General features: G+C 40.1%; 1 protein-coding gene and 1 long non-coding RNA gene across 4 annotated transcripts in view; one reads left to right on the forward strand and one right to left on the reverse strand.

Moving 5' to 3' along the window:
* The window catches only part of LOC6623466 (CUGBP Elav-like family member 4), a 322,828-nt gene that overhangs the window by 34,452 nt on the left and 270,694 nt on the right, over positions 1–17,682 (forward strand). The window lies entirely within an intron of this gene.
* On the reverse strand, positions 3,098–4,436 carry LOC116650525 (uncharacterized). Its single transcript, XR_004303513.2, has 2 exons — positions 4,351–4,436; positions 3,098–4,288 (listed from the first exon to the last, which is right to left on the reverse strand). It is a non-coding gene; the product is annotated as an uncharacterized lncRNA (long non-coding RNA).

Here is a 17,682-nt window from a genome sequence, read left to right on the forward strand (position 1 = left end):
GCAAGTTATGGCCTCTGCCTGCCCTGACAGTCTGTTTAATGGCAGCCCAGCCCAGAGCCCAGCATATAGCTCAGACAGTCACTCAGCATAAATAGTAGAAGGCAAATGGCAGAGCTGACGCTCTTTCTGCTAGATGAGGGCCACCCATCCACCAGCCACCGCAAAGCGTTTAAAATGTGTCTGTGGCTGTTAAAGAAGAAAAAATAAAGAAAGAAGGAAAATTACGAAGAGCAGCAAGAAAAAATGCAATAGCAATAGCAAGTGATACCGTAAATAGTGTGAGCAGGAGCTGCAAGCGAGAGCAAGTGCAAATAAAATAGAAAACCAAGGCAATTTTTCAGCTTCATTAAGTAACCGCAAAGTTTGTTTTATGTGCGGTCAGCTACAAGCCAAGCCAGCATACCAGCCAGCAAAAGCGACTGCAAGAGATAGAATAAAGCCGATAAACATATGAGCACAAAGTGTTCGAAGAAAAAAAAAACGTAATTTACAAGCCATACACTAAAAGTTCTTCAAATGTTAAGCATTTGCCAGTAAATTAGCAGCACGCAAACTTGTTGCGAGTTTTGAAAAATAATATTTATTTCAACAAAATTCAAACATTTGCTCACTCACTAGTCTGTAGGGCATGAAATTCGCATAGAAGGGCCCTTTAATGTACTGTGTTTTGCACCCGTTCGCTCTTTATCTAGCTGTGTATTTTTTACTATTTACTCGACCTTTTTCTGTTTTCTTGTCATAAAGTTAATCAGAATGAAAGTAAGTGGGATTGAGATCGCATGAGACAAAGCATCAAGGAATGAAAAAAGAAGAGAGCTGGTTAAAGGTGATCTCTTTGTCTCGCAAGATACATACTGCTATACATATGTGTTCGCTATTAATAGGAGACATTTGAGTAGATTATACTTGTAATAAATAGAGAACAACTGCTGCCCAGGCACTTAGCGCAGTCAAGTATTTAGTATACGGCAAGTTATTCTCGGAATAAATTATGAGCCGAAACATTGCTAAAGGCATTGCCAAGCAGACTTTACTAATAAACCTATAAAGCAATGCGCACACACAGACACACTCAGAGTCAAATGCAGTGCGAGAAGCTGTGCCAAAATTGTTTGCCATGGACATTGACAAATATCCAAAGCGGCAGCATCATTTGCCCAGTTGGGCTCAAGCAGCAGATTGGCTGCATTTTGTGTTAAATCAGCAACAATTGTTGCCCAAGCCCCCAAAATTGTGAAGCTGCAGCTATCACTTTGGGGTTTCGCATTGCAATCGGAGCTGAAGTCTGAGTTTTGGGTTCGAGTTGCTTTACTTACTTTCGGCTTGGCTTTGGCTTTAGCTTTGGCTTTGGCCAGCAGCCAGCCAAAGAGGAAATTAAAATTTATATAGCATACAAAACGCGGTAGCAGCTGCTGCTGCTGCTGCTGCTGCAGCTGGCTCACTGAGGCATTTTGCTATTTAGCATGTTTCTTCTTAGCCAGCATCAAATCTTCGTTTTTGGTCTTGGTCTGCCTTGGCTGCTTTAGCTGCTGCTGCCAAAGCGGAAAGCGTGGCTGCCATTAAGCTGCCAATCGACCATTTGTCAGCTTCGATTGCGGCAATAGAAGCGCAAAGAAAATAAAAAACATACAAAGCGCACAGGGGAAGGGGCTCTGGCTGTTGCCAAGTTGTTGCCAATGGCTTTGAATTGGGTTAAGTGATTTGGCGTTCAATCAATGCCACCCTCCCCAAAAATGGGCGTGCATAATTATGGACTGCTGGGCTCTATTTGTTTATGCTTGGCATATTACACATACGCCATGTGGTCGCCGGAATTGCATTGCTAATAAACAGTTTGAGGCTGGTTTTCATTATGCCATTCATTATCTTTGCGATCAGCGAACGGATTTCCAGCGCTGGGAATTGTTCTGATAGCCGCATTTCAGCCTGTTTTTGTTGCTCTGCGTATGCGTGTGTGTGTGTGTGTGCATGTGTGTGTGTGTGTGCGTCTGCCATTTAAATCAATTATGCGTTTTTGGCCTAAAACATGCAATTAAGTGCACAGCCTCACACACCATGCTGCACAACGACCAATACATAAAACATCAGAGCCAACAATGCAGGAGCCTGCGAAATGTGGGGCTGGCAATTTAATCAACTGGATAAATGATTTCACCGATTTAAAGTGATTTAAGCTGATTTAAAAGCACATGCGCTTACATTTTTTGTTTTGTTTCAAATATGCACATGTCACCGATTGATTAGCCAAAGTTTTATGTAAAAGGTATATAATATATTTTCCAAGCTTTTTATCTTCCTTTTTTATAATACAAATATGTGTATAAAGTTAAATCAAAATTAATTTATGCTTGTGCAATTTTCGTATGATTAATTTGGTGTGCATTTCCGGCTGTGTGATTGAAAAAGAAAAAAACAAAATAGAATAGCTTTATGTCTGATTCATAATCTAATCCAACTCTCTCAAGGCTTTCCATTCAGCTACACGTGTTTGTAGCGTTATCAAACGTTCATTAAGCTCGGCTGTCATCTTGGCAATTTCCTCGGATCGTGTTGGTTTTTGTGGCATAATGTATAGGGGTCTCAAAGGGTTAAGCTTCTTTCTTGGTATCGGCCGTTCAATTTTGGTGCTGCGCGGCGTCAGAGACGGCAATTGTTTTGTTCTTTGCGGAATTTTGAGCATTTTTGTTTAGCACAAACAAATCGAAAGCTGAAAAATATTTACGATAATTTCTAGTTTAGTCTGGTTCACGTTGAATTAAACATATTAAAGAAGAGACTACTAGGATGTTTGAATATGAAGCATTTTATTTATTTCAATTATTTTTATTCAAACGATATGATAAGCTTATAATTACTATGACAATTAATTGCCTTTTAATTAACAATCAAAATATGTTAATTTCGAGCAACTGATGGGGAACTAATTTTCATGAGTCAAATTACTGGCTCTTACATGACCTTTTATTGCCCATTTTCTATGATTTCATTTGTTGTAATATCTCTCAGTCTGCCACACAATGCCGCAATACGCTTTGCATTCCCATTTCCTTTGGACCTGCCCACATAGCAAGGCCAACAACGTTGTAATTCGCTCATGTGCAATGCTTTAAATACCACAAACGGAATTTTTAATTGTCTGCTAAGCAAACCAACTCACACACAGATCGTATACGTGACCAGCTAGCTCTGTCGACATATTTATAATTTCTTTAATGTTTAGCCTAACGCACAGGCAAAAGAGCAGCCCTCTGAGCCCGGCCAGCCCAGTGACAACCCGTTACAAAAGCTTTCACTGCTTAGCGTACTTGAGTTACTTTATTATGTAAGCGCCGGATCCCAGGACAGCTCGCCGGGCCGCCTGACGACCCGCTCGGCTGCGTTCCGTCCCAGGCTCTCAGTCCACTTGGCATAAAAAGGTGAACTTCAGTGTCATTTGTTTGCAGCCGCCGTCGCCGCCGCTGCTGTCACTCGAGTTGTCGGCTTGCAACTGAACTTTGCTCTCGCTCTCTCTCTCTCTCTCTCTCAGCTCCAGTGGGGACAACTTAAGTTATCTTTATGCTTCAAAAGGCCTACACTGAGTCGGACGACTGACGACTGTCTGGCATACAGTCAGACAAGCTGTTGAACAAGGCCCCCAGCCAGGGCCCTGGCAGGCAGGCGGAAGGTTGCCAAGCCCCCTCAGTCTCTACCGACACTGCTGCTGCTGCTGCTGCTGCTGCTGCTCATTTTTCCTCTGGTTCGTCCCGTTGGGGTCTGAAGTCTCACGCCTTTTTCATATTTCAATTGAAATGCGCAGCAGCACAATTAAAAATCAAGCCAAGTGATGCGTGCCAGTGCCATGGCAAGTGTTTGCCGAGTGTTTGTTGTTTAAAATGAAGCGCTATAAATGGACAAGTTGTTGCTGCTCATGTTGCTGTTGCTATTGCCGTTGTTGTTGTTGTTGTTGGGCCTACCCAACGTTGCTGTGCCGAGTGTGCCCTGAGGCAGGGCATGGCCCAGTCAACAGTCAACACTCTATATTGTGTGCCCTGTTGTCGTATTGTGCTACGTCTTGTCGCTTTAGGCCAGACTTTTGTTGGTTTTTATATGTCCTAGTCGTTGCTGTTCTATAAGGATTTGCTTAGCTGGGCAATATTTTGGCTTTTGTTCTCAGTAGTGTGTTTTGTTTGCCTGGCCACGCCTATGGTTTTATGATATTCCATTTTTTTCTCTCCTCTTGTTGGGAAGTGCATAATTTATTATTCACAGAGCTCTTGATTTGCACAATGGGAAGAAATATTATAAAGAGCTGACAATTAGGATAATTTATTAGAGGATATGAAAAAAAATAATGTCTAACAGGCAGCTTACAAGTGTGTGATAATTTGGTTGAATTATATAACTTTTTGCTTAAGAGAGAATATATGAAATATTTCACAAATAGAAAATGACATTTGAAGGTCAAATTTTGTGTATGTGAAAAGGATCGTTCTTTAGAATTTGTAACACAATAATTTTTATTTATTTTTTCAACAAGTTGTTTCTTTCTCGCCACATTTTAATGACTGTATTTCAACAAGTTGACCTAATATCGCCATCAATTAATTGTTTTATCTTCCCTAGAAACATTTTTTAACAACGCAAACTTTCGTTTTGTACATGTGTTAGCCGCAAGCATTTAATTTAAATACCACTGTGCATTGTCATATTTTCATTGGCTTTTGGCATCAAACTGAATTAAATATGCGACTGCATATTCCTTGGAAATCTCTCGTTTATAGCCTGACAGTTACATAGCCTTGTCATTGGCAAACAACGTGGCGTATGCTCGACATGCCAGTAAATGAAAATGAATGAATGCGAATGCGGCATGTTTTTACTATTCTTCATGCTCTGCTCGAAACTATGCTCAGCGAACAGATAGAAAATAGATGAGGAAAAAAAAAAACAGAACACAATCGAATTTTTGCCAGATGAATTTAGTAGATGCCAACTCTTTTTGCCAAGTCCACTCTCCGCTGACCGCGCCCCGTCCGTCCCCCATTTGGGAAAATCAGTGAGGCGTGTTTTTGACATTTAACAAGCCATGCGGCCAGTTGGCTCGAGCATGAGCGATGCTTGTGCAAATGCTTTTAATTAAAAAATATTTGCAGCCAAACTTTGCATAATTTCGACTCAATAGTTTTTAGGCAGGCAACTGCATTTGGCAGAGAGACAGATGGATGGACAGCTTAGTAGCCAGGCACTTAGGCACAGAGCTCAGCGGCTGTGCCACAGATGAGGAATGGAGAGACGGAAGATATGGCAGATGGGAGATGGAAGATGAGACCGACGACATGTGACAACTCATCAGGCAAGGCACCATTGGGAATGTGGAACTGAATTTGCTTTGCCCCAACTGCGTGTCTCTGTGTGCTGTGAATTAGTGTCCAGCTGGACGAGTGTCCTTCCTGTGCAGGTGTCGCCGCTATTGTCATATTTTGCAATGTCCAAAGCCGCTCGTTCGCCCGCTCCTATGTGTGTGCGAGTGAGTGCGTGTGCGTCTATGTGCTAATGGTTTTGGAAAATCAAAAGCGAGATTAGTCAATGGTGCCGCAATTGAGTGGCAGGACAGCAGAGACCAGAGCAGAGCAGAGTATGACAACAGTTGCCCCAAAACCCTGAACAGACAGGCCGTCTGCAATTGTCTGTATTGTTTGTTTTGGTGTTGCTGTTGTTTCTCTTGTTGTTGAGAGACTGATTTTAAATTTTATGAAAATTCCTACAATACGGCGTATGCGTAATATAATTTGGCATCAGGCTAAAATCCGAGTTTAAGCCCAGGCAAAAATAAAACTAGAAAAGAAATAAAAACTAACAACTGCTGCACAATTGCAGCAGTCGCAACGCAGAGTGTGGGCGCGGCATGGCACAGAGGCACACACATATTTTTGATGCTGAAAAATATTTGCAAATAAATTGCCAAGCCCGAAAGAGTCATAGAAAAGGGGAGAGCATGAGAGGGAGTCGAGGGGGGACAGAGCAGATCTAGAACTCGGAAACGAAAAATGGCTAACAAACGTAGTTGGCCCGGCTGCCAGTGACGTAAATCTATTTCAGTTGAGGGATTTTTACATCAAACATGCCGGACAGTTTTGCATTGCAGCAGCAGTTGCAGCAGTAGCAGCAGCAGCAGCAGCAGCAGCAGCAGCAGCAGTTGCATGCTGTGGGTGTGCCCGTTCACAGTGCGTATGAGTAATCTTCTGTTTGAGCTCCCAGTCGGTAGAACCAAATTTTTTGCCCTTTTGTTTTTGATTAAAAATCGCAACTGAAAATTTATTTCATTTAATTTCTCACTGCCTGTATTTTTGGCTTTATATATATATTTGTTGCTGTTGTTTTTGTTTTTTTTTTTATAACTAACATGCCAACGTATTTGAATTTTAATTTGCTTTGGCAATAGATTGCCCGCAAATGAAAAAAACAAAACTCAAAACAAGGCTGCAGCAAATGCTGCCCAGTTTTGTTTTGAGCATATCGGGCGCGGCACGCTCGTATTTCAAATTCAATTGTGTGTGTTGTTTGTTTTTTGTTTTTTTTTTTTTTTTTACTTTTTATATATTGCTGTTGCATTTGAGTTACAGCGGTTAGTTGTGTAGCCAGCTATTTTGGTGGGTTTGTTTCTGTTTTCAAGTGAACGGCTTTTATTTAGTTATGCGGCGTTAGCCAACAAAAAAAATCCAATAACTGGCGCTAAACTAAAATGCGTCTGGGAATCGAATTTTCCCCAGCCAAAAGCACTTTCAGCGCTGAGGTGGTTAAGCTTGTGCTTGTTTGCTCACTCATAAAAAATAAATTAAAAAAATAATATAAAATAAGTCGAGTTTTGCTTTAGCATGCCGATTTAAAGATTATATTTTAACGATTGCACTTCACTCAGACAAGGGTCTGAGGAACTGACCAAAGGGTCTGATAAAAGTCATTATGACTTTTTTAGACAGACAATCGGAGGCATTGATTGACCGATTTCGGCTCTTGATTGACCGTAATTTTTTTATTTGCCTTATATTTAAAATAATTGTAATAAAATTTATAGTTATAATAATAATAATTAAGGTTTAATCAGTCAAGCATTTAGCATAAGTTGCCGAGCTGAAATAATGTTTCCCCAGATATTTAAATGAGTAGTTTTCTCTATATTGCAGTGCTCGCAAATGAAAACAGGTTTACGTAAAATGCGTTCATTGCATACGTATTTATTGAATTATTAATGCCAATAAACTTGTTGCCCCATTTGTGCGCCAAAGCTGTTGCCTTTAGTCGCAATAGGGTAACTTGCCACACAGCAGTTGGCCATCAAATTGAGCATTTGGTTAGCGCGTTTGCAGCGCCATTCATTTTCTGTGGCACAACTGAGTTGAGCAGGCCTCGTGTCGCGCTGTGTCGCGTCGCGTCGCCTCGCTGATTTGCATGCGAGCCAAAGGAGCGCCGGATTACACACATAGTGGGAGGCGTAACCTCAGAGTCGTCTGGCAGTCATCGTCGTCGTCGTCGATGTCGTTTTCGTTGTCGTGTTATGTGTGACATTTGTTTGTTTAGACGGCACTCCTGGCGACAAATATAAATGTTAGTTACGCTTTGAGAGTTTTGCCTGCCAAATTGCCTGTCAAGTCTCACTCTCTCTCTCTCTGTCTCTCTCTCTCTCTATTTGTGTGGCGTCTCGACCGGGGCGTTTTGGCGGCCTGCGGACTGGTTATAAATATCACAAGCCGCTTCGGGCCGCTTTAGACCGTTGCTGCATGCAATTTGTCTGCCACATGAATTTCAGATGGCCGCATTTTTGCCAGTCATTTTTGCACTTCATTTGGCGCTTCGCAGTGCCCGTCCGGCGATTCATTGACTGACGTCATGCCTCAAATTGTGGCACTGCCAAGTGGCAACCGGCAACTGGCAGCTGCTGGCTGGCAGCTTTAACTGCTTAACGCTTACGGCTCTAATCGAATTGCCAGCCAAGCGGACCCCCATGTGACTCAATGCCAAATAGTTGGCAATTTTTCTCTTGTCTTTTGTCTTTTGCCTCATTCACACGCACACACACACTCACTTAAACACAGTCAGTCCCACCCACACAGACACCGTTGAGGGGTGAAAATTGCGTGTCTAGCCATAAAATTGGCAGCAGTGTCCAAGCCCAAACCCAGTAACCGAGCCAGGCCCAAGGACAGACCTATGTCCATTTAAGGTTTTGGTCCCGTCGTTGCTCGGTTTGCTTGTTTTGTGGGCATCCTTTGGGCATTGGCACTGATTTCTTCGCATTTATTTTGTACATTGGTTTAGTTGTATTTTTATTGTATTTACCCCCATTTCTCTCACTCTCCCTTTCTCTCTCTCTCTCTCTCTCTCTCTCTCTCTCTCTCTCTCTCTCTCTCTCCTGCCCTTCTGTGGTTTAGTAAAACTAATTTATTTTAAGTAAGTTGGAGTTAAAAAAAAAACACCAAGAAATGTCGACCATGTGACCCAAATTCGTGCATTCACAGACGGCAGCTGCGGTGGTTGCACTCCTCTTCTCATTTTTTTTTTGTTGCCTCTGGCCACAATCGCATACAATTTGCTCATTTCAACCGCACTAACACACACACAAAGCGTTTGAGTTCGGTTAAGGGGCGGTATCGGTCTGAGTATGGAGCAGTGGGGTTAGGGCAGTCCGGCACTCACATAAATAGTAATTTGCCTAGTGCGTTCTGTGGCCCAGGTAGGCGTGCACCGTTTTAGCTAAATTGCCGCCGTCCGGGGCACAAAAAGCAAAGCCGCTTAAGTCGCACCCAGCTGAATGGGTCAGAGGGCGAGTGCTCGGGGTACGAGAGACGGGCACAACGCAAAATGTACGAAATCGAAAATGTAATGAAAACCGCAGTCGCCTACGACCGCCAGAACTGGTCAAGTCTATGTAGTTGAACTGAAAAACAGACGCTGTACGGTGGATTGAATGCAGAAATCGAGATTATAATTTACAATATATGTTGTTAATTATAGTCGTGACATTAGAACTATATGTAACTAGCTGGTACATCGAGTACTGTGAAAAGGTTTCTATAAGTCGAGCCAGCTGTTAATGATCTCAGCTATTTACTCATTACCAGCTGAACAGTTTTTGGCGAAAAGGGTAAAAAGATACACCGAGAGCAGAGTTGATAAAACACGGACTTGTGCAAAATTAGAAAAGATTCATACAGAAAATTAAAAAGACATTTACTATTGCCTGCAACTCTCCACACTTAAAGTACAACATTAGATCAACACATGTTTAGTAAATGGTTCCACTGTTCATTTAGCACTCGTCGATTTGAAAATGTTGAAAATCCAGAGGCAGAGTTTTGACAGGTTGGCCAGCCAGTAAAAACCATAGGCACGCGTGAGGCCGAGCGGCCACAATTGGTTCGTAGTGCCAAAAATTTGCGCAAATTAATGCCAGCCAGAAAATTGATAGTAAAATGTTTTATCTACCGCTTCATTTTTTTCTGTTATTTTGTGCTTTGCATACTTTTGGCGAGTAATAAAGTTGTCCGCTCTAACCGCAAATGGAATTTTAGCGCTTGTGGTCGATTTGTGTGAGCATTAAAGTGAGTGTGATTGAGTGTGAGTGTGTGCGTGTTCAAATTGCACTCGTTTCATGGCATCATTACATATTCAAAAAGGCAACGCACGTAGCGCATTTTTATGAAATTTTACTCGCTTCTAATGTAATCGTTATGCCAAGCGTTTTTGGCTGCTGCAGGCTGCTCTCGGGCTCTGCTGTGCTCTGCTCGGCTGTCATTTAAGAACCCATAAAGTAAATGTCCTGCGTTTAAGCTTACACCCAGACACACTAACGAGTGTGCTGAGTGATGATAGCGACGGGTGGAGGCGGGCAGGGGGGCAATGATACTTACGCACAATCAAGCAGTTCCACGGGGCAAACGTCGGAGCCGAGACACACACGTAATGTTCGCTAATCGCTGTTAAGTCCCTAACAGTGCCGGTGTTAGTCAACAGTGTCAGCCATGGTTTGCTTAAAACTGTTATATTCAGCAAAGGGGTTGCCGTCCTGAATATGTTGGTTACAGCTGCAAAGCTTCTCGTATAACAGTTATTTGCCAACGCTTAAGTTACCGTAAGGCGGAGAAGCTTAATGCTTTGAAACCGTTAAAGCATAGGAGCTTTTTTCCTGTTAAAGCACACACAATGTTTTTTTTTTTGGCTATAAAGTTCACTTTAACATGAAAGCTTTTTGGGCAGTTTAAGCATTATTGAAAGAATTATTGAAGAAATTATTGAAAGCTCTTTGGAGTTGAACTCCGTTTTCTGAAGCTGCCAGCTTTTGGTGGCTTTTGAAAGCTTTTTGGTTCCTGTAGTCCTGTTAAAGCTGGTGTACTAAAAAATCCAGATCTATTTACTTGAACTAAGTGTAGATGGCGCTGTAAACCGTGCTGTAGCTGAAGCCTGGCAAGTTTATTTTTAGTCAAGGACTTGCAGTCGTGTAATACGAGTACAAGAGTTCTTTAGGGGAAACGATGTATGACTCTCATATTTATAAATTACAACACGCATGTTTTCTTTGTTTTATTTTTCCTTACGAATGCTTGAGTAATAAATAATTCACTTTATCAGGACAAACTCTGCAACTTGTTCAAGATTCAGTTTTAAAAATCAACAATTGAAAACGATACAAGAACTACGCAACTGTCAAGTAGTTTAGTTGAGATTTCATAAAATTCTCTCCTTACAAATCAAATAAGCGATAAATTAAATTAAGCGTATACAAGTTGACACCCTTTGAGCCGGAATGCTCTAGAAAAGCTTGGCCTGAGACCCACTGCCACATACAAGAACACACGCCCACACACACACACACACACACACTCACAACAGCTCTTGACACACGTGCCGTTGTGCTATACCACAGGCCTCGTCTTATTCGTTTTTCTTGTGCTTTGGCAGCAACAATAAATAAATAAATATAAAATCCTTACTAATTGAGTGCGATTTTCGAGCATCAATTTCATAAAGCATACAAAAAAGCAAAACCAGCGAGCAGGAGCGCAAAAAGCAGCGGCAAAATAGAATATGATGAAGTTTATTTATACTTGTTTTTTTATTTTTTATACTCATATTATTTTCTTTTTTTCTCTGTGTTTGTGTGTGTGTGTGTGCCGGGGCATAAAGGCAGCTGAAAAACATGAAATAAATATTAAAAATAAAAAAGAAATCGACAAAAAGTTGATGGGGCCACACAAATAAACAAAAAAAAAAAAGAAAAGTAAGAGAAAAAAGGGACGCAGCACACTAAAAAGCTGCTGTTGCCAATCATATAGACATCTTCTCTTCCCTTTTTTTTTATTTATTTTATTTTTTTGTCAGGCCCGAACTCAACCGACAACAAGGATAATGGCACTACAACAAGCACACTTATGACAGCCCCAAACCTACTGGCGTCTCCTCGCTTATTATAACTGTTTTTATGCATATATTGCATATGGGGTATATTATGTTCGACATTGGGATGCGAACTCTCTCTCTCTCTCTCTCTCTCTCTCTCGTTCTGTCTCTTTCTCTACAAATAATGTGTTTGAGATAATACAGGTGGGTGTATGGGCATAATATGACTTGTTTTTATAGATCTGCATTGAATGCTTCAAATTAATTTTGTTGCAATATCTTTATTTGATTTTGTTGCAATAAGTACTTTTTGAAACTATTTAAATCATCTTGTTTTTTGGGTTCATTGATATTTTCATTGACATTTCCATCAGGGATTAATTTTTGAAAATACCTTGTATTAAATGTATTTTTTTATAGAATGTATAAGCTTACAAGTGGGCTCTAATACTGCTTGGAGAATATGTTATTGTTTGCTTCCTCCACCTAGAATATTCAGTTTTAAGTTAGAGTCCTCTTTTGTCAGATATTAACATATCAATGGCATTATAAACATTATCTTTTAAACAATAACTTTTAACAGTTATTAAAAATTAAAGAAAATAAAGCAAAAGGTGGCACAGCCTTGGCGTAGAAGTCGCTTCCAGTCGAAAGCTTGAAGTTCATTGAGTGCAGGGCATCTCGGAGTCGAAAACTCTTGACCAGAGCTCGCTTGTATTCTATATATTTTTGTGTTTTCCTCTTTTTTTTTTGCATGTAGCCTGGTGTTCTCTCAGCGCCCTCCTGCATTTTTGCAGCTGCTCTGTGCAAAACTCAATAACAAATTATAACGTATTATAGCCATGGCAAACTGTTGCGTTGCTTAGCAATCGCACCAAAAACCCAAACCCAAGGACCAGCAAATTTGCCATGCCGCCCACGCTCACGCCCCCGCCTAGGATAGCATCAGCATCAGCATCAGTCAATCCCCTGCACCCCTTCAGGCTGAGCTGCTATTCCCTGCCCTGCCCTGCCCTGCTCTGCCCAGTGGAACTTTTTCCAAACTATGCTGCCAGCAACAAAGTTGCCAAGGGTGATGATGCCGCCTGCCGCCTGCCTCTACCTTGGAGGTTGGTTGGTTGGCTGCCGCATGATTTTTTTTTTTTTGTATGCTTTTTCTTCTTTTTTTTCTCTCTCTACTTTTGATATTTTTGCTCTTGAGCTGAGTTGTTGACGAGGTCGTTTTGTGTTGATTGCCCGCACCCCGAACTTTGGTTTGAGTTTGTTCTCTTGTTCGGGGAACGGCAATATGAAGTGCTTCATAATTTTTACCTTTATTTACCTTGTTTTTTAGTTGTTTGCCTCAGTGTTAGGCATGTTTTGCACTGCCAATTTGCCGTTCGTTGTTTTTTTTTGTTTGTTTATATCTACTGATAAAGTAGAGTTTTTAATTATGTGGCATAGATGGCTTGCCGCTGACCAATTATGTAGATATTATAAATACCAAAACTACAGAGAAAGCCATAAAAAAACTCTTTTAGTTTTTCTAAATTAATAATAGAAATGTGTGCAATGTGGGTTGTATTTTAAAAATAGTTTCAGTTGTTATTTTTATGTTATCGCTAAGCTAAGTTTTAATTTCTAACCGATATTAATTCCAGGCTTTATTAATAATTAATCACTCTTAAAAATAAGCATAAAATATACTTTGAATTAATCTTTATGTCTTTTGAATTATAGACTAAGCTGCATTTGTATTGCTAGTTTCTAGTTCTGCTACGCCTAGCCTTAAAAATGTAGTGTATTGCATGAAATGATAAATAGGATTGGTTCGGATGTTGCTTAAAAGTAACTTTGAGTTGATTGTCAAGAAGCATTTGCAAAATTCCAAATCGCAGGCCAATAAATCTGTTAGTCATTGAGCCGTAAGACTGCAGTTACCCAATCCCTATCGCGCCCTCTCGCTTTTTTTGGTTGGCGATTTGCTGATGAATTTATGAGGGTTTCTCCTTTGAATTAAGTACATGGAAGGCGTATGGATGAAAAATGCAAAATGCCAATACAAATTGGAAAGCATTGGACTTTAACTATGCATTTTGTTAAATACCTGAGCGCATTGAGTGCCACCTGTGTTATCCCACAGCTGAGTTTTCAGTTACGACTGCCCCTTGACGTATGCTAGAAGAATTTTTTATGCTACTCTGCCAGCTGATGCAGTTGTGCGTAAAATATGAAAGAAATATTTGATTTGTTTATTGCACAAGTGGCAACAACAGCAGCGAGTTATGAATGCGTCTATCCGTCTACAACTACGTTTAGGAATTGGTCTGATTCAGAAAATATTCTTCGTGTTTTTTTTGTCGGATTTTTGAAATCAATAAGGCAAGCCGTGCGCAATTTGGCGTGTAATTTAGCGTGTAACGATGATGGTCCAGAGCTCAACGTTGGAAATCATAAGAATCAAGTTACGTGCTGCCTTAACTGCAGTATTGCAGCCAGTGTTGCCAACGCTTGTGAAGCAGAGCAGCTAGAAATTCGGAAGAAAAGGTATGCAAAAATATGAACCCTTTATTTACATAGTTTCTTATTGGAAGTTTAATGAAAGAGACGAGAGAAGAGAAATTCAAACTAAACCGGCTTGAACAACTTTCTTGGTAACTTGCTAGGATAGCTGACATATACTAGATTCTATAAAAAAGACGATGAATTTCAAACTTAATTATCTTAAACAACTTGTTGGCTAGATTGTTTGGAAATCGGATGTATGCTATGCCCAAACATGAGAGCTCCTATATCGAAAGTTCCTAGAAAGAGATGATGAAGTGATAAAAAATCTGGTTTAAGGTTCTTTGCATCTTGAATGAAAATTGGAATGACAAAAGGCTGTTGAAGAGCAGCAAATGATTTATTCTTGGAATTTCAAAATAATTCATTTAAATTTTGAAGCGTTTAGAAAATCTACATTCGAGCCATTTGAACATTCAGACGCAAATCGTTTTACAAAAGTGAAAAAGGCAGACCTACTGAAAGGCAGATTTAAACAAAAACGAATTTGTACATATGGTTGGGAAGTTTCCGTCTGAGTTTTACATCAAATCGTAATAGAAATCACTTCGGAAATATATAAAATCATCATTGATCCTAACATATCTCGAAGCAGCTACTTTTGGCGGGAAATCGACAGCATTGGCAACACTGTTGGCGCAGCTGCCCGGCTGCCCGTTTTGTTGTTATGGCTCAAACATTTATTAGTAAGACTTGCCTTTGGCATTATGCATTTATGCTTCATTGATGCGCGTTTTGTTGCCATCATGTTTTATATTTTTCTTGCAACTTTTTTTACTTTGCATTTTACATTTCGCATTTGGATTTATTTTTTTTTTTTTGAATTTAATTTGATTTTTTGCGTTTTAGTTACTTGACTCGCTGAGCGAACTTAAATTGTCAATTTATGGGCATCGTCGGTTGCTTTGGCAAAAGTATTTCATAGTAATTCTATGCTCGACTGGCTCTTGCTAACTTTTTAGCTGAGCACAAAATTTTAATAAAGTTAACAACTTTATTGAAATTATAAAAATAAAAAGTTTTTCTTCTTGTCTCCCTTTACTGCGTTTCGCTTTCTTTCTATACCCTGTTACCATGGAAAATGGGTTAAAAGAGTATAATGATTGTGTGCAAATGTGTGAAAAGGGCAGAAGGCGTATATTTTTGCTCAGGATGAAAACCCAAGTTGTTCTAGCCATGTCTTTGAGGGCTCGAGCTGTGCGATTTTGAATGGAGTCCAAATCGATAAGATTCGATAAGCTAGTAATATCATGTATTATTTTTCACAATTCCAGAGTATTACACTCTTTTAATAACAGACCCTTCAGAAGCTGGAAGGATTGTCAAATCGGCTCAATGTTCAGGGTATCTACAGGTCGAGCCAGCTCGACTAGGTTACTCTTACTTCTTTTTTTTCTCTGACTCTAGGCAACTTTTCGTTTTCGTTTGGGAGCTTCTTTGCGCTTTTAGGTTGTCTACGCGTTTGGCTTGAATTTTTATTGCCTCTCTCTCTGTCTTATTGAAACTCAACTTGGCCTTGTTGTTGTTGCAGCGTTTTGCACATTTGATGAGAAAATTCCGTAGCTAATTATGTCTGGTTGGTTGTGCACACACACACACACACACACACACACACACACCCATACACACACAAAGCAGCGCACACTCGCTAGCACAACCCAACCGAAGAGAGATTCAAATAGAGTCACAAGTTTTGCTTCATATTTGGCCGCTTGCCTCTCAATAAAATTGCAATTTGTAAAATTTCAAACATTTTTGCGGCTTGTTGCCCTTTGTGTCTGCGTCTGTGTCTGTATTTGCATCTGTAAATGTGTATGTGGGTTCTGGTTTTCAGTGTTCTACAAAGTTTTTAAGTTGCCTTGTTCACTCGACAAGTACTGTAGTTGGTTGAAGAGCATGTTTAAGAATATTCGTACAGCTAGTTGAAGAGCCGAATGTCTAAATACACATGCAGTTTCTTCTCAGTTTTAGGATGTTTCATACTTCTGTTGTACCTCAAATATTTCTAATAGCCAAAATATGTCTTAATATTTAATACTTCTGTGGAAACCTCGTACTTAGATCGTTTTTGCCATAACCAAAACAAGACTCTCTCTCCATCTCTCTCTCTCTCCGTCTCCTCTTCTCTCTCTTCTCTCTCAATCTGTGACAGACAGAAGAATGGCGTAATTAAAGGCAGGGCGTCAGCGATTTACATTTATTGAGTAGCACGGCTGAAATGTGCCACAAAAATTTAAATTCGATCAATCAGAGTTGGCAGCTGAAGAGACTGTGGCAATAGATGGCAAAAGAGGGGCAAAGATTTAGAGCGGGGCCAAGGCAATGCTACGTCAAAGTCAGAGGATGCGCTGGCTGGCTGGCAGGCCGTCTGTCTGTCTGTCTGTCTGACTGGCTGCTGCTGCTGCGGCTGGCAGTGACTGCCAAGTAACATTTGAGAAAATTGATTTGATTTGATTTTAGATTTGCCACTCGCCCTATATACTAAGAGTACAAATACTTGGTATATACATAAGTAATACGCATTTTCAATCAAATGCACACGGGGACTGCGGAGTGTGGTCTGTTGGTTTCTGGGCAGGGACTTGAAGTCGTCACTTGGCTTGCTTGAAGATAAATTGCTGCATATTTTTGTGCGCTGTAGCTGGTGAGGCAAATGAGTGTATGGGCCAAACAGTCCTATCCAAGGAATTGCAAATAAATTGATTTAATTTACAAGTATTTTTGAGAATTGTTTGAATTAAGTATATGTGTGTGTGTTTGTGTGTATGCGCGTGCGTGTATTTGTGCAATTTGCGTCAAAAGAAATTAAAGTGATGATAATTTCACAGTGCCAGAATGAAAATACTTGACTTTGTCTGTGAAAGGTGCGTATGCGTTTTACTCAATGCAAGGCATGCTTAAATAAATTTAATTAATTTACAGCCATCGCACACTCTTTCTTTCTTTGGCTGCCTAACTTTTATTTTGCATAACTCAACAACAAATTCAAATTCATTTAAATAATTTTTCGAACAGCATTTCATGCGTCTCAGGCTTGCCATCTGCTGATATTTGTGTGTGCGGGTAAACTATGCAAATTTGCATTCCTTATGCAAATGTTTACATTTTATAGGCAGCTCAGCTCGGGCAGCTAACGCTGACAAATGCTAAACATGCTAAATGCATGAAGAAGGTGTACAAAGGATTTACTGAAGCTTTTGCGGTTGACTTTGGATACGCTTAAGATTTAACACAAATTAAATAGTTTTATATTTATTTGTTGCTGCTGATTCACCTTAAGAATAGTTCAATATATGTTATATATATATATATATATACATATACATATATTTATATATAATCATTTAATTTATCCTTAAATATATGAAGCATCGCGCTTCTATTTATAAATGTATGATTATTTTTGTCCCCTTTATCGAAGCTTTTGCACTCAACTGTAGAAGCCAATGTCAATCAGTTCCTTTTTTTTTCGTTTGGCTAGAACCTTTGAATATCTCTAGAGAAATTTTCACGAAAGCTTCAATCCATAAAATAAATTTTCAGTTACAAATCTGAGTACGTTTCTTTATTTCTTTTTTCCCCCCCATTTTGCACGAGCCATGGCCAGTGAAGAATGCCGGCGAAGGCCCCTTTCCAGCTGCTGTTGCTGTTCTCTAAGCCTTTTCATTCTATACAAACGCCTTGCAATTTCTAGCTTGCCACAGCTAACGTTTCGAACTCTGTGCCCGCCTCTGTCTCCGTCTTCATCTCCGCTGGGCGTCTGCC

Source organism: Drosophila virilis, chromosome 3, assembly GCF_030788295.1.
Source record: "Drosophila virilis strain 15010-1051.87 chromosome 3, Dvir_AGI_RSII-ME, whole genome shotgun sequence".
NCBI lineage: Eukaryota > Metazoa > Arthropoda > Insecta > Diptera > Drosophilidae > Drosophila > Drosophila virilis.